At 41.3% G+C, this 27910-nt stretch overlaps 1 protein-coding gene and 1 pseudogene across 1 annotated transcript in view; one reads left to right on the top strand and one right to left on the bottom strand.

Moving 5' to 3' along the window:
* The window catches only part of LOC105464734 (NHS like 2), a 237247-nt gene that overhangs the window by 32780 nt on the left and 176557 nt on the right, over nucleotides 1-27910 (top strand). The gene's annotated exons all lie outside the window — the stretch shown is intronic.
* Nucleotides 19531-19630, bottom strand: LOC112423654 (U6 spliceosomal RNA; annotated as a pseudogene).

The raw sequence follows: 27910 nt of genomic DNA, 5'->3' as shown, positions 1-27910 counted from the left end.
GGTAAATGCTAAGAGGCAGGCAGAGAAAGATGAGCTCACACAGGAGACTGACAGGGAGCAGTCGTCTGGCTCCACTTTCACAACCATCTCATCATTTCCAACTCTGTTACCACTGCCTTTCTTGAAGCCCATAACATCTTATATCTGGACTATCTAGTCAGATAGTCTTTACAACTTATCTCCTGGTTTCTCAAGTCTTTTCAAAAGTTCCTTATAGCTTTTCTGCTAACTGGGTAACTGAGTAAGTAAAATAATCTGATTGGAGCAGACAGCTTATATAGAAGAATATGGATTTTAGCATGTTCACTCCTATCACTTGCTAGCTGTGTGACCTTGGATAAGTTTCCTGGTTTCTCTGAACCTCAATTTCTTCATCTGTAAAATGGGACTAGTATTTCCTCCTGCTTCCAGGGCTCTGAGAATCCATGGAGACTACACATGTGATAAAGGGCCCAGCACAGGGCCTGGTTCACCATTGGCCAGTGGAGAGGTTGCCAAAGATTTTCCCATATGGTAGCTGGTATCCACAGGAAGGCTCACTGAGGACTCTGCAAACCTCCATCCTCAGCTGCTCACCCTCTACCTGGGCACTGCAGCTTCTCTCACTTCCCTTCTCTCCTGCTCCCTCCCCTCTCTTCCCTTCCATTCTGGCAAAATGGAACAATGGCCCCTTCCTTGGCCCTCCTTGCCTCATGCTCAACCTGTTCACACTCCAGGAGCCTGGAGAACTCCTGTTCCTCACCAGCCCATCAGGGCTTCCCTCTCCTCACTCCAGCTGATCCTTGACTCTTGGCTCCTCCTAGAAATGTCCTTGGGCCATGGACTTCTGTTCCTAACCCCATCCTGCAGATGTACTTACCTTTAGTTCCCAGAACCGGATTGAAAGGACTAGGATGAACCACATCAAATGTTAAGGAACACAATTCAAGAACACTTCAGCACTTTTCATGTGCTATACAACAGATTGTGCTGAGGCTGGGGGGCATAGATGCTTGTTGGCAGCAGGGTGGTTTTCCAAATCACTCCCTGATGCTTTGAACAGGGAAAGGAAGTAAGTTAGGAGACTAGTATTCATTGAATGCCTCCTGGGTGTCTGGCCTTATGCTAGGGTGCTTCATAAATTGTGTCATTCATTGTCACAACACCCTTGTGAGATGGTGGTGTCATTCAAGTTGTCTGTAGTGTTCCTGCTTCCCTGTGAGCTCTGTGAGGATATGGAACACACTGTCTTCGACTCTGCATCTGGCAGCCTGGATGGAGTTGGAGACCATTATTCTAAGTGAAGTAATTCAAGAATGGAAAGCCAAACATCGTATATTCTCACTCATAAGTGGAAGCTAAGTTATGAGGATGCAAAGGCATAAGAATGACACAATGGACTTTGGGGATTCGGGGGAAAGGGTGGGAGGCGGGTGAGGGATAAAAGACTACATATTGGGTACAGTGTACACTGCTCTGGTGATGAGTGCACCAAAATCTCAGAAATCACCACTAAAGAACTTATTCATATAACCAAACACCACCTGTTCCCCCAAAAACTTATGGAAATAAAGGAAGAAAATGGCCATTAAATAAAATGAAAAGCAAAAGAGATCCAAGAGAGAAAAATAAAATAAAATAAAATAAAATAAAATAACAGGTGTCAACACACCTAAAAAGAAGAAAAAGAAGAACATGGAGTCTGTGCTCAATAAATACCAGTTGAATTGAATTGCTGACACTGTTGTGTTGAGGCAGTTTGGCCCAGGCAAACAAACTCAGGATTTGGAGTCTTGGCCTGTGTGGCTTTGGGCAAGCTATTTGATTTTTCTGAGCCTCAGTTTCTTCATGTGTAAAATGGGAATAATAGCATCCACATCCCAGGGGTTGTGAGCATGTGCAAGTGGTTTGATAAACTCCAAATGCTGCCCAAATTGGTGTGTGTGGGGGGGCATCACATGCGCTCTGAGCTAGACTTTTAGTTATCCAATTGTCATCTAGGTCTGCAGTTCCCAAATGCAAATCAGCACTCATCCTTCCTAAAGTTTTTACTCTTCTGAATTAAAAAATGATGATGTAGGCCAGGCGCGGTGGCTCATGTCTGTAATCCCAGCACTTTGGGAGGCTGAGGTGGGTGGATCACGAGGTCAGGAGTTTGAGACCAGTCTGGCCAATATGGTGAAATCCCGTCTGTACTAAAAATACAAAAATTAGCTGGGTGTGGTGGCGTGCACCTGTAGTCCCAGCTACTCGTGAGGCTGAGGCAGAAGAATCGCTTGAACCTGGGAGGTGGAGGTTGCAGTGAGCCGAGATCATGCCACTGCACTCCAGCCTGGGCGACAGAGCGAGACTCTGTCAAAAAAAAAAAAAAAAAAAGAAAGATGTAGTTTTTCGTTTTTTGTTTTTGTTTTTGAGACAAGTTCTCTGTCACACAGGCTGGAGTACAGTGGCATGATCATGGCCACTAATTTTTGTACTTTTTTTTGTAGAGATGGGGTTTCGCCATGTTGCCCAGGCTGGTATCAAACTCCTGAGCTCAAGTGGTCCTCCCACCTCGGCCTCTGAAAGTGCTGGGATTACAGGCATGAGCCACCATGCCTGGCCGATGTAGTTTTTATGAAGCCAAATTTGTTCAGTTTTTTAAGTTCTAAAATTGTCATTCCAATTGTTTGATGTTAAAACATCATTTTGTTGTTTATGACATCTTGGTTTTAGTATATGGCAGTTTTTTAAATTAAAAAATGCTCTTACTTGATCAAATAAAATATTGGCACAACTATGCCAAATCCCCCAATAAGAAAAGTAGCATAGAGGGCTGATAGAGAGGAACCTGGGCTGGGCATGGGTGAGAAGGGATTTGAAGTGGGCTTTCTGAAGGCAAGGGGGCCTGAGGAGAGTTAAGAAGGGTGAATAGGAGAACATTCAGCTACAAAGGGTGGGAAAGACACAAGCTGGAGAGCTGGGCCAGGATGAGTCCAGACAACCTCTAGAAATCTGTGAAGTCTGGGCCACCACCCAGCAGGTGAGCACCTCTGAGCTTCCCTGTGGAGTGTTAGGGTGGGGGAGTGAGTTGATTTGTCCCAGACCCACCTGGCTCACACACAGGGATGAAAAAGTCCAGGTCACTGCATTGAACAGTCACTGAGCTCCTCCACCACAGCCCAAAGGGGTTCCTTGCGGTCCGTCCAGGCAATTGCTGCCACACTCTGCATCAAACCCCCAACTCCCCGTCTGACTTTGCCTATCCTCCACCTCCTCTCTGCCCTGGCAGCTTCAGTAAAGCAGGAATCACTCAGCTCTGTGTGTGGGAAAGCACACAGCCCACAGCACAAACATACATGCTCATCGGAAACTCGAAATCTCCCCTCCGCCTTCCACATACCAAGCCACACACAAGGAGTGGCGGTGGGGTAGAGGCTGGTTCCTTTCTCCAGAATGCCACAGGGCTGGCCTGAGGTTGTGGTGGGGGAGGTACTTCCCCCGGCCTGCTGTATGACCTCTGGACTCCGTAGACCACACGATTGGCAGCAGGAGGCCCCTGGCGGCTGGGAGCGCCAGACCCATCCGCCGGGGCAGAGAGTGTGACCACCTGAGCATGCGCTTTCGCATTCCAAGTGGTGGGTCTGGATTATCCATTTCTTGGTTTTCTCCAGACCTCTGCTCCATCCATCAGAGTATTTTTTTCCACCTGGAATCCTTTGGCCAGTGGGTGCAGCCATAAGTTTGTCCAGCCAGGGGCATATGCCAGGTGCCTGCCAAGCTGTCCATCTGGCCCAGGCTAGAGGCAAAGGATAACTTCCAGAAAAAGAGAAAGCCCATGAGGGCAGGGCAGAAGGCAAGGCTAAGGAGTGGCAGTAACAGTCCCAATGCCCAGCCCAGAGACCTAAGCCTGGCCAACAATACTCGGCAGGCATTCCTCGCTCCCTGTTTAGGGCAGGTTGCCATGGTATTTTGCCTGCTGGTGCACTGGGACTGGAAAAAAAGCAGAGGAGTGAGCCTGAGGGTGGAGGATTGGGAGGATGGTTAATAATGGGAGGAGAGCTGGACTTTTTGCCCCAGTTCCAGCTGAAGTTTGAGTCAGCAGTAGGGTGTTCTGGCTGTTTCAGGGAGAAACCCTTGTGCCTTTATGACTCCAGGGATTCCTGCTGCTATAAGTGCCCAAGAATGGCGTATGCCTGACAAGCTGCCCAAGGGCCGGGAGTCTATGCCATGGCTCTGCTCCCACTTGTGACATGGTGGGTCTTTCTTATGGCTTGTAAACTCTCCCCATCCCTGTGGCTGGACTTAGACAGCTCTGTTTATCATTCTCACACTGAACCAACTAGCCATTTCTGTGGGTGGGTGGGTGTCAGTCACACCCTACTGATTTCTGGTGTATCCTGACATTAAGTAGCAGCCTGTAGCTGTGATGGGGAGAAAGGTTAATGCTCATTTTGACAGAAGCATTAGAGTTAAGTCCAAACTCCCGAGCTTGGCATTCAAAGACTTCAACAGTTAATCTTCTATAATGCTCAACATTCCAATGCCACATATTTGGACCCCAAAATACAAAATACACACACACACACACACACACACACACACACACACACACACACACACACACACACTTCCAAATACCTGGCATCATGTTGGGAAAAAATAGTGGATAGAACCTTTTCAGTTTTCATTTGTGTTTGCCATCTCACAGTTGCAGTTACAGGTATGATGTCAAATTTTATTTGCAAATTGACAATCTCCAACTCTGTGTGTCTAAATATATTTGGATTATCAGTATTTGATATAGTGATTGGTGTCTCTGTGTTCATGTGTCCAAGTCCTACCTGCACGGACAGGCCGGGCAAACTAATTTGTTCTCCTTAAGATTTTAGACATAAAGATAACATAAAGCTTTGCTATAAGAAATAGGTTGAGGAGAATCAGCCAAGTCCCTGCTTTCAATTCTTCTGGATATATATCCAGAGGTAGAATTGTTGGATTATATGGTAATCCTGTGTTTAACTTTTTCAGGAACTGCCATACTGTTTTCCACACTGGCTGCACCATTTTACATTCCCATCAACAATGCATAAGGGCCCAATTTCTCTGCCTCCTAACCAACATTTGTTATTTCTTGTGTTTCTGGTAATGTCCAGCCTATTGGGTGCAAGGGGGTATCTTGTGATTTTGATTTGCATTTCCCTAATGACTAGTGATGTTGAGCCTCTTTTCATGTGACAGGCATGTAAGTTTTTGACCTGTTGATGAAACTGTGCATTTAGCCTTGTTTTCCAAGCACTCTTGGACACTGGATATGGCCATTGTTTTATAGGTTAGAATGACCTTTACTCAAAGAATGCTTTGTTGTGCAGTTACCTCTGGACTCTCCACATGCTTTGAAGGCTGCAACCTCACAGCCAGTCAGTCCTGTGGCTTCTCTCTACTCTCTGCCCCTCACTGTAGACTTGGCTTTCCGTAAGCCCTAAGATTTATTTGATTCTCTGTTTTCTGTTGTATTTAACCCTTATAGTCCCACCCTGCTGTGATAGCCAGCCAGTCATCCTGAAGAGGAAAAGATTCAGGGAATGGAGAAGAGGGGAAAAGGAAGGAAGTGACAGATTTCTCTGAACCCATTATCTGGTCAAGAGAGTAAATGAATCTGGTCCTCCTTCTATGCAAAAACAAAACCAAAAACACCCAATTTTGTCTGTCAAGCAGTTCTATGCCTTCTTAGAAACTTGTCTATTCTCCACTATGAGTTGAAGTGTAGAAAATGTAGCTATGAGAGGGCAAGTGTCAAAATGCCTGAATTTGTCACTAAAAATGCTATCTAGGGATTTGTTTTACTGATTGATCTCTTAGTGAGTGTAAAGAGCCAGTGAACCTCATGGAAAACAAAAGTAGGAACAAAAAGGAAGCCCCTCCAAGTTCATAGCATTAGAGTAGGAGTGTTACCGGTTGGAGAAGGGATGCTGTCTTAGTCAGCTTGGGCAGCTATAACAAAATGCCATAGACTAGGTAATTTATAATTAATAGAAACTTATTTTTCACAGATTTGGAGGCTGGAAAGTCCACGATGAGGCACCAGCAAATTTGGTGTCTGATGAGTACTTGTTCCTCATAGATAGCAGCTTCTATGTGTCGTCATGTGGAGAAAGGGGTAAACAGGCTCCCTTCCTTTGAGCTTCTTCTATAAGGGCACTAATCCCATTCGTGAGAGCTGAGTCCTCATGACCTAATCATCTCCTAAAGGCCCCACCTCTTAATACTATCACATTGGGTATTAGGTTCCAACATACAAATTTTGGGGGGCAACCAATGTTCAGAGCATAGCAGACATGCGTCTTCAGTTTCACCTTCCTGTTGGGGCCCTCTCACTGATCCCCACTGTCCACACTACACCAGGTGGCCTGGGTTAACCCACCTGGGGACCAGATCCACATTCTTCTCCTTTGGACTCCTCAGATATCTTGTATTCTCATCAGGAAATTTGTCAAATACTACAGGACAGCAAGGAGGAAATCATTGCAAAAATTACAATGAACAGCATATTAAATAGACAGGTTTCCTGAGTGTAAGTTTTGGGTCCAACAGTGAATGCAGTCTGAACCACCAAGAGCCAGGGCATCACGGCTGGTCCCTTGCCTGACTTCCTTCTGGCCCAGCTCCCAGCCTGTCTCTGGGGAGTGGGTGCCATCTAACTCTCCACTGTCTGGGAGGAGTTCCCAGGGCAAGACCAGAAGAGACCATGTTCCAAATCAGCTGTTCATTTGGGCCCTCTGGCTCTAAACCTGGGTCCCTGTTTGGGAAGTAGCTGTGCCTCCCGGTATGCATCCTCAAGGCAAGTGGTCTTGTTTTCTAGAGCTGGCTTCCCAAGGTAGACTTGTGTCCCCCAGGGAGTGGGAGTCCATCTCATGCTTTTGGATGGGACACGAATTTGTATTATGTTTTTAATAGCAATGTGTTTACTTTTGTAGTTTCCTTCGATTTAAGTCTTGTGGTAGTGGTTTTCCATTTACATCAATGATTCACAGATTTTTTAAAGTAAAAGAGTGAGAAATTGAAAAAAATTAACTAAATAATAGTTAAGGGGGTATGTGGATATGACAGAAATTGTGAAGGTAGCCCCCAAGTGACTGAAGATTGGGACATGCTTCCTTAGAGTGACTTGCCTCTCTGAAAAGAACCTTTTATGAGACAGTTGCCAGGAGGACTGTGTGAAAGAATCACCAACTTTTGGTTTCAGGGGTCTTTCCCTTTCTGAATCTCTGATGCTCTCTGGTGAGAGCAAGGAAAGCCTAGAATATAATTTTCTCTCCCCCTTGAATAGTTCTACTAATAGGGTCCTCTGTGAGCACAAATAAAGGGTCCATTAACCATATTTTATTTCTTCATTAGCTTCCTCTAATGCCTTCCTTGCTGAAATTCAAGGCAGAAATGGTGTGCCTAAACCTCAGATTACTCTTCTTCAGAATAATCTCTTCAGCTCAGTAGTTTACCTTCTATCCCCAGCCTGCACTTTCTAGAAAGAGGATTTTTCAAATCTTTTCTCCTTTTGCTCCTCACTCTCCCAGCACATATTTTCCAGAAACATTATATGGGAAGCATTCATAAACACTTTTTGCACTAAAGAAATCTGCACTTAGCTTGACTTATGCTTATAAAACTACCCCTTGCTCCATTATGTTACAGGCATTCCCTGGGGGGCTGTCCCTGGCATGCTAGGAAGGGACTGAGGCACCTGGCATTTATCGAGTCCCTACCATGAACCAGGAGCTACACTAGGCCTTCTGTTTGTTTGAATTCTGGCTGAATTCTCACACCAGCCCAGTAGGTGTCATTTGACATCTGAGGAAACTGAGCTCAGAGAAGCTCAGTAACTTGCCTGCGATCACCCAGCAAGGAAGGGGCAGAAGCCAGGAGGACTTGCCCCCAGTTTCCTGACTCTCATGCACTTTGCACTGCCTCTGTGGGGGCTTGCCCTTTTCTGCCTGGCGTGTGCTGCTGCGCTGCTGTTTGGACAACTAGCAAAAGGTCTCAACACAGGGGCTTTCTCTTTTGCTTGCAACAACAATGAGCTCAAGGGGAAAACAGATTGATTAAAGCTGAATTTGTCCTAGTGAGAAACTGGCCAAAGCATCTCTGGAGGGCCTCAGACTGGGCCCAGTTGGCTGTCAGGATGTGGCCTGGAGCCTCACTTCCCTTCCTGGCTCTCCCTTTATCTTCTACACTCTCCCATTGCCTTCTGCGCCCTGACCCCGCTGCCCTTCTATGGGAGCTGAAAAGCAAGCTGCTCAGAAGGAAATGGCTTTTGTTATTTAACCTGAATAAGTGTCACCATGTGCCTTCTCTGGAAATCTACTCATGGCTGAAGAGGGGGACCAGGGTTACCCTAGTGTCATTTGTTTGTTTTGTTAGGGGTTTAAAGCAGAAGCAAAGGCAACCCTCATGTACACCACTGCTTTTGTCCCCACTTCCTTTCCAAACCCTGATTTTAACCCTATTCCCATAAAATGTAGCTGATAAATGATAAATATTCAGGCCCTTGACTGGCATTGCAAGCTACAAACAAGCTGGTCTCAAGCAGCCTTTCCAGTCTTGTGACCCACCACTTCCTTATGCAATCCTCACTTTCCTGGTGGCCAAAATACCCACCATGCCCTAAACACTCCTGGCTTTCTGGCCTCCTTGTTCCTCCCACCTCTGCCTATTAACCAATTTTGTGAAGTAGGAACCGAGCTCAAACCCAAAGTGCCGGATAGAGTGGCATGCCTACCAGCCTCATCTTCTGTGTGCTTCAGTTTCCTTCTCTCTTGAATGTGCCTGATGGTGTAGCCTACTTACCTTGTCAAATGGTTATGATGAGGTTGAATGCTATGAAAAACCCTTAGTAAAATGTGAAACACCATCCAAATGCTGTTTCGTATTGGTAAAGGAAAATGACCCATGCTTTAGGGCTCAGCTCAATGGCACCTCCCTGGTGAAGTCTCCCCTGATTCCCTGGAGAGAGTGAGCACTCTCTCTTTGTGCAGTGCTGTAGCACTTGGTGGTTCTTGATGGTATGCATCACTTTTTGCCCAGCACGAGAGTTATTTGTGTCCAAGTCTGCCTATTCCGTCTTCAAGGCTGGGATTTTATGTGGAGGGCAGAGAAGTGCTTAGGCATATTTGTTTCCCACTAGGCCCAGCCCCACACAGTCTCAAAAAGCATTTATTGAACTGGGGAAGCAAAAAGCAAAAAGTCAATTCTTTGGCCTGGAAGCTCATCTTAGTCCATATGTCTCCTCTGGGAACTGTGAGAGGAGGGAAAATGACAGAGAGTGGGATGGGGAGGGTAGGATGGCTGTAGAGGGAAGTGATGGGAAGGTTTCGAATGACTTAAATTGACTGGTTTTTTTTTTTCTTTTCGTTTTCATTCAATTCTGACCACGTGTTTCCCATGAATCCTTAGGGAGAAGGAAGTCAGAAAAGTTATTCCTTTGCCTCTCCCTGGCTCGCCCTGGAGTACCACATGGGTGAGCCAAAGAGCAGGACATAGCCTGAGGAACTTGCCTGGTGGGCCTCACGCTCTGTAGCAACTCAGAGGCAGAGAGAAGCTCCTGGGAGGCCCCATATGTGACAGCTTCTAAGGAAGCTGTTTGTGGTGCATCCATGAAACAGGGTGGAACAACTGCTGATCTTGAACAACAAAGCTACTTGGAGGCCGCATTAGACTCAGATCCTGCTCCACATTTGGGTTCTCCCCACCCTGCTCTTCTTTAACATTATTGAGGTAAAATTGGCATTCACTAAATGGCACATATTTGAAGTATATAGGTTGATGAGTTTGATCATATGTATGCTCCTGTGAAACCATTACTACAATCAAGATAATGAATATTTCCATCACCCCTAAATGTTTCCCCTTATTGGTCACCTTTAATCTTTCTTCATAGCCTAAGTAAGGGAAAGAACATGGTTTATTGTTGACTGGTTATTCTTATGTTAGAAAACTATCAGGAGCAGTGGTCTTGGGGACCTGAGTCCAACTTAACCCTCTGTGGGCCTCAGTTTTTCCATCAGTAAAATGGGATGGTTGGGCAAAAAAAAATCACTAAGGTTTCCTGTCAGTCTGAGTGACAGGACCTTTCTATGATACAACCTTTCTAAACAGCAATTTTTAAAAAACATAAGAGAGTGTAATCTATCTTCTTTGCTTTCTCATGCCCTTGAGTTACATTCTGTCAGGATCACGGCTGTTGGTCAGAGTGAAATCAGGTTCTGAGGGTTCTGGGTGGATTATTAACCACATTTTACAGATGAGAAAACAGGCTAAGAAAGAAGAGAAGGTCTGCTCAAAGTTACACAGCCAACACGTAACTGAGCTGGCATGCAAATCCAATAGTGACTCCTAATCTAATGCTCTTTGCACTGCCCCACACTCCATTCCCAAGAATACAGGCTTACTTCTACCCATGTTGCTGTCATGACTAAGGGTCCCTGTATCCAAGAGATAGTTCTACTTTCCTCCTGGTTTAATCTGGGGACCATAGTTCACCTCCTCAGGCCTCTGGTAGGTAAGGAGGCAAGAGAGGAGGCTCCCCTGCCTTCCTAAATCAGACCGAATCAGGCCATAGAACAGGAGTCTTAAGTTTTCTTAGACGGGAGGTTTCCAGAAAGCAGATGCTCTCTGGGCATGTAATTCATTGTATTCAGCCTTCTGGTACCAGGTACGGACAAATGTTCAGTAACCCCCAGTGGTGGGAACACAAGGTTAGCAGGACAGGTTAGAAATCTTGGGATTAGGAGGGACCTCTACCTGGCACTTTGCCTCATGGTTGCCCTGGGGTACAATCCCCCAAGGGGACCTGTTATGGGTTGGGGCAGTGCTGGGCTGAGTTGAGTTGCACAGTCATTATGGTGTGAGGACGTGCCCCAACAGCTGCATTTTTTTTTTTTTTTTTTAGACGGAGCCTTGCTCTGTCGCCCAGGCTGGAGTGCAGTGGCACGATCTTGGCTCACTGCAAGCTCTGCCTCCCGGGTTCACGCCGTTCTCCTGCCTCACCCTCCCGAGTAGCTGGGACTACAGGCACCCGCCACCATGCCTGGCTAATTTTTTGTATTTTTAGTAGAGACGGGGTTTCACTGTGTTAGCCAAGATGGTCTTGATCTCCTGACCTCGTGATTCGCCCACCTCAGCCTCCCAAAGTGCTGGGATTACAGGCGTGAGCCACAACAGCTGCAACTTTTATAACTCCCCGGAGGAAGGGAAGAGGGCCAGTTACTTCCCCTGCCCTTTTTTTGAGACCCCTTATCTGCCCACTGTGCCTCAGGGTAAGGTAGGAAAGAGTGCCCTCCATGGGGAATTTGTGGTGGTAGCAGGGTTCTGAGCAGACCCAAGGTGTTTACTTCCTACCCAGAGTAGGTGCTCAGTAAATATCTGTTGACTGACTGAATGAACTCTAACTCCATGTCAGGCACTGTAGGGGGTGCAACGATGAATTGGCTTCCATCCCTGACTGCAGCAGAGAAAGAGGGATAAGACAAGCACATAAATAACTGTTACACACGACAGAATGTGATAAATGCCTTGGGAGATGAACAACCAATTGCGCGAAGAGCTTGGGAGGAGGGACGCTCACATCTGGCAGTGGTGGGGGGAAGGGACTCTAGAGAAAACTTCCTGCTTGAGGTGACATTCGAGCTGATTTTGAATAGGGACGGGGTTTCTACAGTGGCTCAGGAATGCTTGTGTAGTGGGGGTGGGGAGTCAAGTCAAGGCAGGCTGCATTCCAGGCCCCAGCAGCAGACTTAGGGCCAGAAGTCTCCCTTAGCATATCCCCCCGAGAGCACAGAGAACTGCAAATCAGTGATAGTCCTAGAGCCTCGCTATAACTGCTTGTTTTCAACCTCCATCCCACCATGCCTTGATTTGAGACCCCCCACAAGTGGCCAAATGGACTTAGCTGGGCTGCTTGCTGGCTCATGGGCTAGCCAGCCCAAACCAGAAGTGAGAGCCAGTCCTGGAGGCCTTGCAGACATTTCTTCATTAAAGCCTTTCTTCCCAGCTCAGCTCTTATCTGGGAACAATAAAGGTCCTCAACTCTGGGAGAAGGCCATGCAGGGAACAATAGTTTCTGACTCACTTCATCCATCATTCATGTGGCTCAGAGAGACCATTGCTGGGCAGCAATGGGGATGAGTTGGGGGAGGGGGAGGGCACATTATTTTGCATGAGATTGTTCATTGGGCTGCCCCAAAACTACACAGTGGGGAATTGGGTAGCAACATTCCTGGGTGTGCTATACATAGGCATGAGCCTGGGCATATAATCCAACCCTTTCTCTGCTTTCTGCCTCTCTGTTTCCTAATTTCTGTCCAGAGGCAGTTGGTTGCTGTTAACTGGTAAACTGAATGGTTTCACTGGACATGGGACAAGATATTGGATTCATTTCAGCAGATACTTTCAAATATATTATCTCATTGAATCTTCCAAACAATTTTATAAGTTGGAATTATTATTTTCACTTTACAGATGAGGAAACTGAGGCCCAGAGAAGTTAAGCGACTGCCAAGGATGCAGATAGGAAGGTGAAATTGGAGATCAGGACTCCTAACTGCAAGTGACCTCAGCTGTACAGTCTGAAGGCTGGCAATTACAAATTAGTTACAAATGAATCCAGGGACTGAACAAAGGAGAAAAAAGGGGAAATGCGAGAGTTAGGCAGCTACCAGTTAGGCAAGCTATTCTCCTTGTGCCACCATGAAGAATAAGTTGATCAAGGGTGGAAAAGAAAACTCAGGGCTTCGATTCCAGTATGGAGGAGTCTAGAAGTCTCCAGAGGACAGGAAAGAGGATGGAAATGGAGCCCCCACTCATCTGGCTCTTGCCTGCCCAGGGTGCTACCGCGATGCAGCCACAGCCTGTCAGCTCTGTTCACCTCTTTAAGGTTAATGTCAGCAAAAGGCAGCCCCCAGAGAGGGACCACTTACCCTGAACAAATTTAACGTATGAATATTTGTTAATGTATACAAGAGTAAGAGTCTTACTAGCATATTTCTGAAACAGATTTATACCAAAAATGTAGTCTGGTTTTAATTAAAATATTTTAACGGCTTTTTAAGAAAGCTGTTATATACCACAAAGCTCACCTATTTAAAGTGTACAATTTAATGGGTTTTATTATATTTAAAGAATTGTGCAATCATCACTACAATCAATTTTAGAAGATTTTCAGCTTCAAACCCCCAAATCAACATTGTACCCTCAACCTGTGACCCCCCAATCCCTCAGCCTCTCTTACTCCTCCACTCCCCAGTACTAGGCAACGTCTAATCTACTTTTTGTCTCTAGAGATTTACCTATTCTGGACATTTCATATAAATGATATTATATGTCTTCTTTTTAAAATAGCTTCTTTTACTTAACATATGGTGTTTTGAGATTTATCCATGTTGTAAGATGTATCAATATATCATTCTCTTTTTTGTGTGTGGAAAGATATTCAATTATATGGATATGCCACATATTGTTTACCCGTTCATCAGTTGATAGACCTTTACATTGACAAGTATTTTTGCGAAGCCTATGAGTGGAATTTCTGGGTCATATGCTAACTCTATGTTTAACCTTTTGATGAACTGCCAGACTGTTTTCCAGAATGGCTATACCATCTCTCCACATCCTCATCAATACTTGTTCTGCAATGTTGTCTTGCTTATAACCATCCCAGTGGGTGTGAAGTGGTATCTCATTATACTTTTAATTTGCATTTCCTTAATGACTCATGATGTTAAACATCTTTTGATATGTTAGTTGGCACTTTGTATATTTTCTTTGGAGAAATACCTGTTCAAATCCTTCGCCCATTTGTAATTGGGTGATTTGTCTTTTTATTGTTGAGTTATAATTGTTCTTGATATATTCTGGATACTAGACCCTTATCAGGTATCTGATGTACAAATATTTTCTCCCATTCTGAGCTGTCCTTTCACTCTCTTGATATTATCTACTAATGCTAAAAAATTTTTAATTTTTATGAGGTCAAATTTATATCTACTATGTATTTCTTTTGTCACTTATGCTTTTTACTTCTTTTGTTGCTTATGCTTTTGGTATTACATCTAAGAAAGCATTGCCAAATCCAATATCATGATGATTGACTCCTATATTTTCTTCTAAGAAATGTATTGATTTAGTTCTTATGTTTTGGTCTTTGATCCATTTCTCTTTTATTAGGGTAGGAATCCAACTTTATCCTTTTGCAAGTGGCTATCCAGTTGTCCCAGCACCATTTGTTGAAGAGACTGTTCTTTTCCCATTGAATGGTGTTGACACTCTTGTAGAAAATCAATTTTCTGTAGATGCATGGGTTTATTTCTTGACTGTCCAATTTATTCCATTATATGTCTGTCTTTATGACAGTACCATATGGTTTTGATTACTGTAGCTTTGTAATATAACCAGAAATCTGGAAGTGTGTGTCTTCCAACTGTGCTCTTCTTTTCTAAGAGTAATTTGTCTATCTGGGGTCTGTTGGAAGACCATGTGAATTTTAGAATTGGCTCTTCCATTTATGCAGAAAGGGATATTGGGATTTTAATGGGAATTGCATTAAATTTGTAGATTGTTTTTGGTAGTATTGACATCTTAACAATACTAAGTCTTCCGGTCCATGAACTTAGACTGTATTTCCATTTATTTATTTAGGCTTCTTTAGTTTATTTCAGCAGTGTTTTGTAATTTTCAATGTATGAATCTCGTACCTCCTTGATTAAACTTATTCATAAGTATTTTATTCTTTTTGATGCTATTGTAAGTGGAATTGTTTTCTTAATGTCATTTTTGATTGTTTATTGATGATGTATAGAAGTACAACTGATTTAAACATATTGATCTTGTACCCTGCAACTTAGCTGAATTCGTTTATTAGCTCAATAGTTTTTCTAGGATTTTGTATATATAAGATCATGTCATATGTGAATAGAGATAGTTTTACTATTTCTTCGTTAACTATGTGAATGAATTTTTCCTTCCTTCTGTTCTTTCCTTTCTTCTGTACTTTCTTCCTCCCTCCCTCCCTCCCTCTCTCCCTCCCCTCCTCCTTTCCTTCCTCCCTCCCTCCCTTCCTTTCTTCCTTCCTTGTTTTTCATTTATTTTATTTTTGCCTGAACGCTCTGTCTAGACATTCCAATACAGTGTTGAATAGAAGTGTCAAGAGAGGGCATCCTTGTTTTGTTCCTGATCTAAGAAGTAAAGCTTTCAGTCTTTTACCATTGAGTATGATGTTAGCTTTGGGTAGGTTTTTAATATATGCCTCTTATCGTGTTTTTTGTTTGATTTTTGTTTTTGAGACAGGCTCACTCTCTTGCCCAAGCTGGAGTGCAGTGCCACAATGATCTCAGCTCACTACAACCTCAGCCTCCTGAGTTCAAGCGATTCTTGTGCCTCAGCCTCCCGAGTAGCTGAGATTACAGGCATGCACCACCACGTCCAACTAATTTTTGTATTTGCAGTAGAGACAAGATTTTGCCATGTTGGCCAGGCTGGCCTCGAACTCCTGGCCTTAAGTGATCTGCCTGCCTCAGCCTCCCAAAATGCTGGGATGACAGGCATGAGCCAGCGTGCCTGGCCTTTTATCCTGTTTTGAAAATTCCCTTCTTTTCCTCATTTGTTGAGTGTTTTATTATGAAAAGTGTGAATTTTGGTTTTTATTTGTTTGTTTTGCTTCATTTTCAAATGATCATGTGGTCTTTTTTCTTTATTTTATTAATATGATGTATTTCAGTGATTGATTTTCATATGTTAAACCACCCTTACATTCCTGGGATAAATCCTAATTGGCCATGGCATATATTATTTTAATATGCTGCTATTGTATTCAGCCTGCTAATTTTTTCTTGAGAATTTTTACATTTATATAAGGGGTATTGATCTGTAGTTTCGTTTCTTGTGATATCTTTGGCTTTGATATCAGGACAATGCTGCCCTCAGGGAATAAGTTTGGAAGTGTTCCCTCCTCTTCAATATTCTGAACAGTTTGAGAAGAATTGGTATTAATTCTTCCTTAGATATTTTTCAGAATTCACCAGTGTAACCATCTGATCTTGGACTTTTCTTTATTGGGAGATTTTTTTTTATTACTGATTCAATGTCTTTATTTGTTATAGGTTTATTCAGATTTTCTGTTTCTTGAGTTCATTTTGATAGTGTTTTTATTTCTAGGAACCTGATTCTCTTATAATTTTTTAAAAATTTCTGTAAGGTTGGTAGCAGTGCCCCCACTTTCATCTCTTTCCTTTTTTTTTTTTTTTTTTTTTGACACCAGATCTCACTCTGTCACCCAGGCTAGAGTGCAGTGACACCATGATAGCTCACTGCAGACTTGAACTCTTGGGCTTAGACAGTCTTTTTGCCTCAGTCTTCTGAGTAGCTGGGACTACAGACATGTGCCACTATGCCTGGCTAATTTTTTTTTTAATTTACTTTTTTTGTAGAGACCAAGTCTTGCTATGTTGCTGAGGCTGGTCTGTAACTCCTGGCCTCAAGTGATCCTCCTGCCTCAGCCTCCCAAAGCATTGGGATTACGGGCATGAGCCACCATGCCCATCCTCTACTTCCATTTCTGATTTTAGTAACTTGTGTCTTCTCTTTTTTTTTCTTGGTCAGTCTAGCTAGAGATTTGTCAATTTTGTTAATCTTGTCAAATAACCAACTGTCATGTCATTGATTTCCTCCATTTTTTTCTATTCTCTACTTCATTTACCTCTACTCTTTGTTACTTCCTTCCTTCTGCTAGTTTTGGGTTTAGTTTCCTCTTATTTTTCTGGCATCTTGAGGTGTAAAGCTGACCTTCTCCCTGGTTCTGTCCATTATTGAAAGTGGTAAATTAATCTGTTTATGGTAAGCCCTAGAGCAACAGTTAATACATAAATAATATAGTAAAATATTTACTTTTATTATTCAAAATAATTTTAAAAATCAAAATGCAATAATGGAAAATATTCACTTAATGCAAAAGAAAGCATAAAGGAGGATTAGAGAATAAAAAGATATGAGACATATAAAAACAAAAAATAAAATGGCAAATGTAAACTCAATTATATCAATAGTAATAATATTATTAAATGTAAATGAATTAAACAATCCAATCAAGAAGCAGAGATTGTCACACAGGATCCAAAAAACAGTGTAACAGTATAACTACATGCTGTCTCTAGGAGACACTCTTTAAATTCAAAGATACAAATAGATTGAAAGTAAAAGGATGGAAAAAAATATGTCATGCAAACAGCAACCTCAAGAAAGGTGGAATGGACCAGGTGCAGTGGCTCACACTTGCAATTCCAGCACTTTGGGAGGCCAAGGTGGGAGGATCACTTGAAACCAGGAGTTTGAGACCAACCTGGGCAACATGGGGAGACCCCAGCTCTACAAAAAATAAAAAATTAGCCAGGCATGGTTGCATACTCCTATAGTCCAAGCTATTTGGGAGGCTGAAGTAGGAGGATCACTTAAGCCCAGAAGGTTGAGGCTGCAGTGAGCTATGATCGTGCCACTGCACTCTAGCCTGGGCAACAGAGTGAGACCTTGTCTCTATAAAGAAAGAGAAAGGTTGAGTGGCTATATATATATTTATTATTATTATTATTATTATTATTATACTTTAAGTTCTGGGGTACATGTGCAGAATGTGCAGTTTTGTTACATAGGTATACACGTGCCGTGGTGGTTTGCTGCACCCATCAACCTGTCACCTACTTTAGGTATTTCTCCTAATGTTATCCCTTCCCTAGCCCCCGACCCCCGACAGGCCCTGGTGTGTGATGTTCCCCTCCCTGTGTCCATGTGTTCTCATTGTTCAACTCCCACTTATGAGTGAGAACATGTGATGTTTGGTTTTCTGATCTTTTGAAAACTTGCTGAGAATGATGGTTTCCAGCTTCATCCATGTCCCTGCAAAGGACATGAACTTATTCTTTTTTGTGCCTGCATAGTATTCCATGGTGTATATGTGCCCCATTTTCTTAAGACCCAAAATCCTGGGTTTTGACAGGGCTCTCTTTGACTAAACACACCCAGCTGTTAAGCCCCACTAATTGCTGGCTGATTGTTCTACTGTTTTCAAAAATCCTTAAGGGCATAAATTGCTTGGAGTGGGGAGGTGGTGGTGAAACTGGCCCAATCAAATTGTGGCACCTTTGAAGCATAGTTCCCTAGATCAGTATTTGAGATTTGTTCTGATACCAGGAGGGCTCTTCTCAGCTGTCTCTTCCCTGTTTCTGTCCAGTAAACTAGCCAGCTTACAGTTAAGTCTGTATCTCCAATGAATCTATTATTCTCCTACCAATTGCCTTTTGCCACAGTCTCCACTGTTTTTGAGAACGCACTTAGGCTGGAACATCTCCAAACTCTTACATCTTTCATTCTCTTGATGGTGTCTTTCACAGAACAGAATTTTTAATTTTAATGAGCCCAGTTTTAGATTAACTGTTTTTTCATGGACTGTGCCTTTGGTGTTGTATCTAAAAAGTCATTGCAATGTAAGTTCATAAATTTTAACAAATGTACCACTCTGGTGCAGGATGTTGATGGTGGAGGAGATTGGTTGCATGTATATGGAGACAGGGAGTATAGAATGTATATGGAAACTCTGTACTTTCTACTCAATTTTTCTATGAACCTAAAACTGCTCTAAAAATAAATTTTATTAATTTAAGAAAAATTTAAATCCATAGATGAAGATAAGGTGTCAAAATTACAAATAGACTAATAATTGAAGTTTTCAAAAAGCCATCACCATACACGAGGTCATTTACATGTTCTCTCGTGTTATTGTCTGGGAGTTTTATAGTTTTGCATTTTACATTTAGGTCTGTGATCCATTTTGAGTTAACTTTTGTAAAGAGTATAAAGTCAATGTCTAGATCTATTTCTTTTGCCTGTGGATGTCCACTTGCTCTTCCAATGTTTGTTGAAAGACTATTTTTGCTCTATTGTTTTACCTTTGCTATTTTGTCAAAGATCAGTTGAGTATATGAGAGTATATTTCTGTGCTTTTTATTCTGTTCCATTGATCTACTTGTCTGTTCATTCTACCAACAACACACTGTTTTGATTCCTGCAGCTTTATAGTAAGTCTCAAGGTTGGGCACTGTCAGTCCTCCAACTCTTCTTCTCCTTCAATATTGAGGTGGTTATTCCATGTCTTTTGCCTCTCCATATAAACTTTAGAATCAGTTTGTTGATATCCACAGAATAACTTGCTGGGATTTTGATTGGAATTGTATTGAATCCATAGATCAAGTTGGGAAGAACTGACATCTTGACAATGTTGAGTCTTACTATTCATGAACGTGGACTATCTCCCCATTTATTTAGTTTTTTGATTTCCTTCATCATAGTTTTGTAGTTTTCCTCACCCAGATCTTGTACAGATGATATTAGATTTATACCAAAATATTTCATTTTTTGTGAATGCTAATGTAAACAGAAATTTTTTAAAAGGAACACTTTATTGATGTATGATTGACATACAAAAAGCTGTACATATTTAATATACACAACCTGATGAGTTTGAGATAAATATACACCAAACGTATAGAATGCTTCACAAATTTGCATGTCATCCTTGCACAGAGGCCATGCTAATCTCTGTATTGTTTCAAGTTTAGTATATGTGCTACTGAAGCACACATAATACTAATGAATTTTTAATTTCAAATTCCACTTGTTCATTGCTGGTATATAGCACGGCAATTGACTTTGTATATTAACCTTGTATCCTGTAACCTTGTATAATTGCTTATTAGCTCTAGGAGTTTACTTACTGATTCTTTCAGATTTTCTACATAGATGACCATGTCATCTGTGAACACAGACAGTTTTATTTCTTCCTTCCCAATCTGTTTACCTTTTATTTCTCATTGCATTACCTAGGCCTTCCAGTAAAATGTTGAGAAGCAAGTGGTGAGAGGGGACATCCTTGCCTTGTTCTTTGGGAAACTTTCAAGTTTCTCACCATTAAGTATGATGTTAGCTGTAGGTTTTGTGTAGATGTTCTTTATAAAGTTGAGGATATCCTTTCTATTTCTAGTTTGCTAAGAGTTTTTATCATGAATGAGTACTGGCATTTTTGTCAAAAGCTTTTTCTGCATCTATAGATAAAATCATTATTTTTCTTTACTAGCCTGTTGATGTGATTGATTACATTATTTGATTCTTGAATCTTGAACCAGCCTTTCATACCTGGGGTAAATCCCTCTTGGTTGTGATATATAATTATTTTTATACATTGCTGGATTCAATTTGCTAATATTTTGTTGAGGATTTTTTCTTCTATATTTATGAGAAATATTGGTCTGTGGTTTTCTTTTCTTTGTTATGACTTCATCTGATTTTGGTCTTTGGGTAATGCTGGCTTCACAGAATGAGTTAGGAAGTGGTCCTTCTCCTTCTATCTTCTAAACAAGATCATAGAGAATTGGTATAAATTTTCCTTAAATGTTTGACAGATTTCACCAGTGAACCCATCTGAACTTGGTGCTTTCTGTTTTGAAAGGTTATTAATTACTAACTTAATTTCTTTAATAGATATATGCCTATTCAGATTATCAATTTCTTTTTGTGTAAGCTTTGGCAGACTGTGTCATTCAAGGGATTGGTTCATTTCATCTAGTCTATTGAATTTGTGGGCATAGAGTTGTTCTTTGTATTCTTTTATTATTCTTTTGATGTCCTTGGAATTTGTAGTGATGTTCCCCCCTCTTTCATTTGTAATATTAGTCATTTGTGTTCTCTCTTTTTTTCTTAGTCTCGCTAGAGGCTTATTGATTTTATTGATCTTTTAACAGAAGCAGCTTTTGGTTTTGTTGATTTTTTTCTCCAATGATTTTCTGCTTTCAGTTTCATTGATTTCTGCCCTAATTTTTATTTCTTTTCTTCTTTTTACTTTGGGTTTAGTTTGCTTTTTCTTCTATTTTCCAAAGGGGGAAGCTTAGGTTTTTCTTCTTTTCTAAAATACACATTCTTCTTTTCTAATATGTACATGCTATAAATTTCCTTCTAAGCACTGCTTTTGCTGCATCCCTTAAATTTTGATATATTTTCATTTTCATTTAGTTCAATATATTTTGTATTTCTCTTGAGATTTTTTCTTTGATCCATGTGTTATTTAGAAATATATTGTTTAATCTCCAAGCATTTCAGGATTTTCTAGATGTCTTTCTGCTATAGATTTCTAGTTTAATTCCATTGTAGTCTGAGAGCAGACATTATATGATTGCTATTCCTTTAAACTTGTAAAAGTGTGTTTTATGGCCCATAAAAAAAGTATTAACTGTTGTCAGATTTATCCTCACTGAGCATCCAACAATTCATCAATTACAATTCAGGTTTTTCTACTCCAGTACTGATTTCTGTCCGTGAGTTTCTCTTACCATGAGTTGTGTTTCTCTGTATTCATCTGTCTGTCTCTAATTTTGAGGACAGAGGTTTGCCCTGTGACCTCATTTCTCTGATTAATCTAAGAAGAGTATTGATTTTTCAGTGTGTTCAGCTTTTTTCTTGTTAGGATGGAATAGCGACTTCTAAGCTGTGTGCATGTTAACTGGAAGTCAATCTTTTTTTTTTTTTTTTTTTTTTAAGAGACAGAGTCTTTGCCCCATTGCCCAGGCTGGAGTGCAGTGGTACAATCATAGCTCATTGTAACCTCATATTCTTGGGCTCAAGCAATGCTCCTGCCTCAGCCTTCTTGGTATCTGGGACCACAGGCACATACCACCATGCCTGGCTAATTTTTTTTTTATTTTTTGTAGAGATGGGGGGTCTTACTATGTTGCACAGGCTGGTCTCGAGCTCCTGGCCTCAAGCAGTCCTCCTGCCTTGGCCTCCCAAAGTGCTGGAATGACAAAGAGTGGTGGTATGAGCCACTGCTCTTCACACTGTCATGCTTGAAGTGGAACCTGCCACTTCATTTCATACTGCTGAATATTCCTTTCCATCTTATAACTATACCACATTTTATTTTATTTTATTTTATTTATTTATTTTTTTTTGAGACGGAGTCTCGCTGTGTCGCCCAGGCTGGAGTGCAGTGGCCGGATCTCAGCTCACTGCAAGCTCTGCCTCCCGGGTTTTTACGCCATTCTCCTGCCTCAGCCTCCCGAGTAGCCGGGACTACAGGCGCCCGCCACCTCGCCTGGCTAGTTTTTTGTATTTTTTAGTAGAGACGGGGTTTCACCGTGTTAGCCAGGATGGTCTCGAACTCCTGACCTCGTGATCCGCCCGTCTCGGCCTCCCAAAGTGCTGGGATTACAGGCTTGAGCCACCGCGCCCGGCCAGATTTTATTTATCCATTTACTAGTTGATACACATTTGTTCTATTTCTACTTTTTTGATATTATGAATAATGCTGCAATAAATATTTACATAATGTGAGCTCTTTCTGCCCTTTGTTGTATGGCATCCTTCGATGCACAAAAATTTTTTACCTTAAGTTCAGCTTCTCAATTTTCTTTTGTTTGCTTGTGTTTTTGGTGTTATATGTAGGAAATCATTGCCTAACCCAATATCATGCAGATTTTCTTCCATGTTTTATCCTAAGAGTTTTATAGTTTTAGCTTTTACGTTGAGTCTGTAATCTTCTTTAATTTTTGTGTATAATCTCAGATAGAGGTCCTACTTTATTCCTTTGCATATGGCTATCCAGTTGTTCAGCATTATTTGTTAAAAAGACTTTTCTTTCCCCATTTAATTATCATGATATCTTTGTCAAAAATCAATTGACCATAAATTTAGGGTTTATTTATCATCTCTCTCTTATTCAGTTGATCTAAATATCTAGTCTTGTGCTAGTACCATGCAGTCTTGATTATTGTAGCTTTGTGGTAAGTTTTGATATTGGAAAGTATAAATCCCCCAAGTTTGGTGTTCTTTTTCAAGAACATTTTGGCTATTCTGAGCCCCTTTCATTTCCATATAAATTGTAGGATCAGTTTGTCAACTTCTGCAAAAAAGATAGCTGGGATTTTCATAGGGATTGTGTTGAATCTGTAGATAAATTTGGGCCATGTAACTATCTTAACAATATTCAATTTTCTGATATATGAACATGAGATGTCTTCCCATTTGTTTATCTTTTAAGATTTTTTTTCAACCATGTTTTCTAGTTTTCAAAGTGAGAAATTTTTACTTCTTTTGTTAAATTTATCGCTACTTTTTTTTTTTTTTTTTTGAGACAGAGTCTTGCTCTGTCGCCCAGCCTGGACTGCAGTGGCCGGGTCTCAGCCCACTGCAAGCTCCGCCTCCCGGGTTTACGCCATTCTCCTGCCTCAGCCTCCTGAGTAGCTGGGACTACAGGCGCCTGCCACCACGCCCGGCTAGTTTTTTGTATTTTTTAGTAGAGACGGGGTTTCACCATGTTAGCCAGGATGGTCTCGATCTCCTGACTTCGTGATCCGCCTGTCTCGGCCTCCCAAAGTGCTGGGATTACAGGCTTGAGCCACCGCACCCGGCCTATCGCTACTTTTTTATGCTTTTGTAAGTTGAACGGTTTTGTTTTCTTTTTCTTTTCTTTTCTTCTCTTCTTTTTTTTTTTTTTTTCTTTTTTTTTTTTTTTTTTTTTAGACAGAGTCTGGCTTCGTCACCCAGGCTGGAGTGCAATGGTGCAATCTTGGCTCACTGCAACCTCCACCTCCCAGGTTCAAGTGATTCTCCTACTTCAGCCTCCCCAGTAGCTGGGATTACAGACCCTCACCACTGTGCCTGGCTAATTTTTGTATTTTTAGTAGAGACGGGGTTTCCCCATATTGGCCAGGCTGGTTTCGAACTCCTGACCTCAGGTGATCCACCCGCTTCAGCCTCTCGAAGTGCTGGGATTACAGGCATGAGCCATCGCGCCTGGCCGAACAATTTTCTTAATTTCATTTAGTAAATTTGTTGAATAGTGGTTTCCTTAGGATTTTCTATACACAAGATCATATCATCTACAAATAGAGATAGTTTTACTTCTTCCTTTTTAATCTGTATGTCTTTTGTTTCTTTTTCTTTTTAAACTAATTGCTTTAGCTAGAACCTCCCTTACAATGTTGAAAAGAGGTAGCGAGAACAAACACCCTTGTCTTAGGGAAAGGCTTTTTGTTTTTCACCATTAAGTATGGTATTGGCTGTGGGTTTTTTGTAGATGCATTTATCAGGTTGGGATGTTTCCTTCTATTTCTAACATGTTGAGTGTTTTTATAATACACAGGTGTTAGATTTTGTCAGATAGTTTTCTGCATCTGTTGAAATCAGCATGTGGTTTTGGCCCTTTATTCTAATGATTTTTAATTCATTTTCAGATGTTAGGCCAACTTAAAATTCCTGGGATAAATCTGTTTTGTTCATGTATAATCTTTTTTATATGTTGCTATATTTGATCTGCTAGTATTTTGTTGAGGACTTTGCATCTATATTTATAAGGCTATTGGTCTGTAGGTTTCTTTTCTTGTGATGTCCTTTTCTGGCTTTGGTGTCAGAATAGTGCTGGCCTCATAGAATGAGTCTGGAAATGTTTATTTCTTCTCTGTTTTTGGAAGAGTTTGTGAATTTTTCTTTAAATGTTTTGTAGAATCCATCAGTAAAGCCATCTGGGCCTGGACTTTTTTGTGGGAAGTGTTAAAATTATTAATTCAATCTCTTTGTTTATTATAAGTCTATTCAGATTTTCTCTTTCTTCTTGAATCAGTTGCTAGAAGTTGTTCTTTCTAGGAATTTGTCTATTTTATCTAAGTTACCAAATTTGTTGCCATATAGTTGTTCACAGTATTTGCTTATTTCTCTTTTTATTTCTGTAAGGTCAGTAGTAATGAGTCTTTTCTAGTTTTCTTTTGGTCAGTCTAGTTAAAGATTTGTCAATTTTGTTCTTTTTTTTTTTTTCCAAATAACTGACTTTTGGCTTTGTTGATTTTCTCTACTTTTCTATTATTTGTTTCATTTATTTCCTCTTTATTTCCTTCCTTCTTCTTGCTCTGAATTTAGTTGGCTTTTCTTTCACTAGTTCCTTAAGCCATTTTTGCTTTTTGACTTTTCTCTAGTAAAGAGTCTCACTCTGTCACCCAGGCTGGAGTGCAGTGGTGTGGTCATTGCTCACTGCAGCCTCCAACTTCTGGGCTCAAGCAATCCTCCTGCCTCAGCCTCCCAAGTAGTGAGGACTACAGGTGTGCACCACCACAATGGGTTAACTTTTTAATTTTTTGTAGAGACATGGTCTTGCTATATTGCCCAGCCTGGTCTCAAACTCCTGGCCTCAAGTGATCTTCCTGCTTCAGCCTCAGTTTTGCTTTTTGTTTTCTATATGTTTCACATCTTTTTTTTTTTTTTTTTACCTCTGTTCCTCTTTTACTGCCTTGTTTTGCATTAAGTATTTTCTAGCATAGCATTTTAATTCATTTAATTATTTTTAACTTTTTTAAAAGGTTTTTTACTTAATTGTTGTCCTAAGGTTTATGATATGCATCTTAACTTGTCAGAATCTACTTCAGATTTGCAGTAAGTTAATTCCAGTGAGATACAGAAACTTTATTTTTATATATCTCCCTTCCCCATTTTTGTGCTATTATTATTATATATATTATGTCCACATGTGTTACAAATCTAACAACACTTAGTTACAATTATTACTTTATGTAATCTTATGTCTTTTAAAGAAGCTAATAGAAGAAAAGAGAGCATGGATGTATTTATAGAGTTTAAAAAACACTAACCTTCTTAATTACCATTGGTAGTTCTCTTCATTTGTTCCTGCGGATTTGAGTTACCATCTAGTGTCATTTCCTTATTCCAATGCACCTCTGTTCCCAACGACCTCGTTTACCCTATTGTTGTCAAATATATTATATTTTTATATATTTTATGGAAAACAATGCAATTTTATAGATATTGTTTATGAAGTTACTTTCTAAATTATTTAAGAAAATAGGAAAAATATGTAATTATTCTTTTATCATTACCTACATAACTACCTTTACTGGAGCTCTTTGGTTATTTGTGTGAATTTAAATTGTTGTCTCAGCCAGGTGTAGTGGCATGCACCTGTAGTCCCAGCTGCTTTGGATACTGAGGCAGGAGGATGGTTTGAGCCCAGGAGTTTGAGGCTGCACTGAGTTATGATTATCCCACTGCATTCCATCCTGGGCAACAGGGTGAGCCCCCATCTCTTAAAAACATTGCTGTCTAATGTCACTCCCTTTTAGCCTGAAAAACTTCCTTTAGTATTTTCTGTAAGCGACAATGGATTCACTTAGTATCTGTTTCTATGGGAAAGTCTTTATTTTACCTTTATTTTTATTTTTTCTGAGACGGAGTTTCACTCTTGTTTCCAGGCTGGAGTGCAATGGTGCGATCTTGGCTTACTGCAACCAACCTCCACCTCCCAGGTTCAAGCAATTTTCCTGCCTCAGCCTCCTGAGTAGCTGGGATTACAGGTGCATGCCACCATGCTAGGCTAATTTTTGTATTTTTAGTAGAGACAGGGTTTCGCCATGTTGGCCCGGCTGGTCTCGAACTCCTGACCTCAGGTGATATGCCCTCCCGGGCCTCCCAAAGTGCTGGGATTAAAGGCGTGAGCCACTGTGCCTGGCCTATTTTGCTTTCATTTTTAAATGATAGTTATGCTGGGCTTAAGGGTTGACAGTTTTTGTTTGTTTGTTTACTTTCTGCATTTTGAATATGTCATCTGAATACCTTCTGCTCTCCACTGTTTCTGTTGAGAAATTAGCTGTTAATCTTATTGAAGTTTCCTTGTACATGATGGATGAGTTAAGTGTTTCCTCCTGCTTTCAAAATTTTCTCTTTGTCTTTCAATACTTCATTATTTCAACAACTGTGATGCACCTGGGCGTGGATCTCTTCGTCTTTATCCTGCTAGAAGTTCACTGAGCTTATTAGATGTGCATATTAATGTTTTTAATCAAATTTGGGTTGTTTGAAGCCAGTATTTCTTTAAATATTTTGTCCTTATCTCTGTCATCTCTCCTTCTGGTATTACCATTATGTATGTATATGTTGGTGCACTTAATGCTGTCCTACACTTCTCTGAGGCTCTGTGCATTTTATTGTTGTTGTTGTTCTTCAGACTGAAAAATCTCTATTGCCTATCTTTATTGTTGGATGTGTGTGTATGTGTGGCTTGGAGACTGCTTTCACAGGTCAAAGAGTTTACAATTTTGCTCCATGTTCAACAAGAACTAGTAGTTTAGTTTTCTCTCCAGTCATTCCTGAGAGGGCCTAGTCTTAGGCATATGTACAGTCTTTCAGACCTCCAAGGATGGGTGTGATTTAATTTTAAGCCTGGCTGCCTAGGAGTGGTCCCTGGTTTAGAGTAGCTTATTGTTCAATCAGTGATTTGTCACAGGTTGTGAGCCAGTAAGGCTTGTGTCCTTTGTTGCTTGAATTGTGTGTGGCTTGGGGAATGTTTTCCCGTCTGTCCCATGTCCTGCCTTGATTGCTCCTGAAGTAGGTGCAGCCTAGTGCATGTGCACAGCCTTCCAAGTCCATAGGGATGAGTGTGATCCCATGAGGTATCTTCTTAGCTGTTTCTTTCCATGGTTTTCTCTGGCAACCTTCTGGCTGGTCTGCCACTTTTCTTGTTGTTACTAGCTTCATGAAGCTACTAGCCCTGTCTTAACTGCTTGCCGGGAAGATTTCCATTGGTTTTGACAGCGCCCTTAGGCATGAACTTCTCCACACTCTGTTCTAAATAACCAGTCCCCTTAGGACAGAACTGTGGAGCTCTCCATCCTTATGGCTTGCCTTCAGGGTCTGCCCCTGGTAGAACCTCTAAGCCACTGCACTGGAGCTTGGGGCGGGGAGAGTTCCTGGTTCTCCTGGAGTAATACCCCTTACTCTAAGAGTGGGCACTGGGGAGGGGATAGGAGTCCCTGGTCTTCTCAGCTTGCCTCTCCCAGTATGGAGCTTGCATCCTATTAGCCAGCTG

This window comes from Macaca nemestrina, chromosome X (genome assembly GCF_043159975.1).
Source record: "Macaca nemestrina isolate mMacNem1 chromosome X, mMacNem.hap1, whole genome shotgun sequence".
Lineage (NCBI taxonomy): Eukaryota > Metazoa > Chordata > Mammalia > Primates > Cercopithecidae > Macaca > Macaca nemestrina.
The sequence above is the reverse complement of the archived record's forward strand: the minus strand, read 5'-3'. Positions and strand labels throughout refer to the sequence as shown.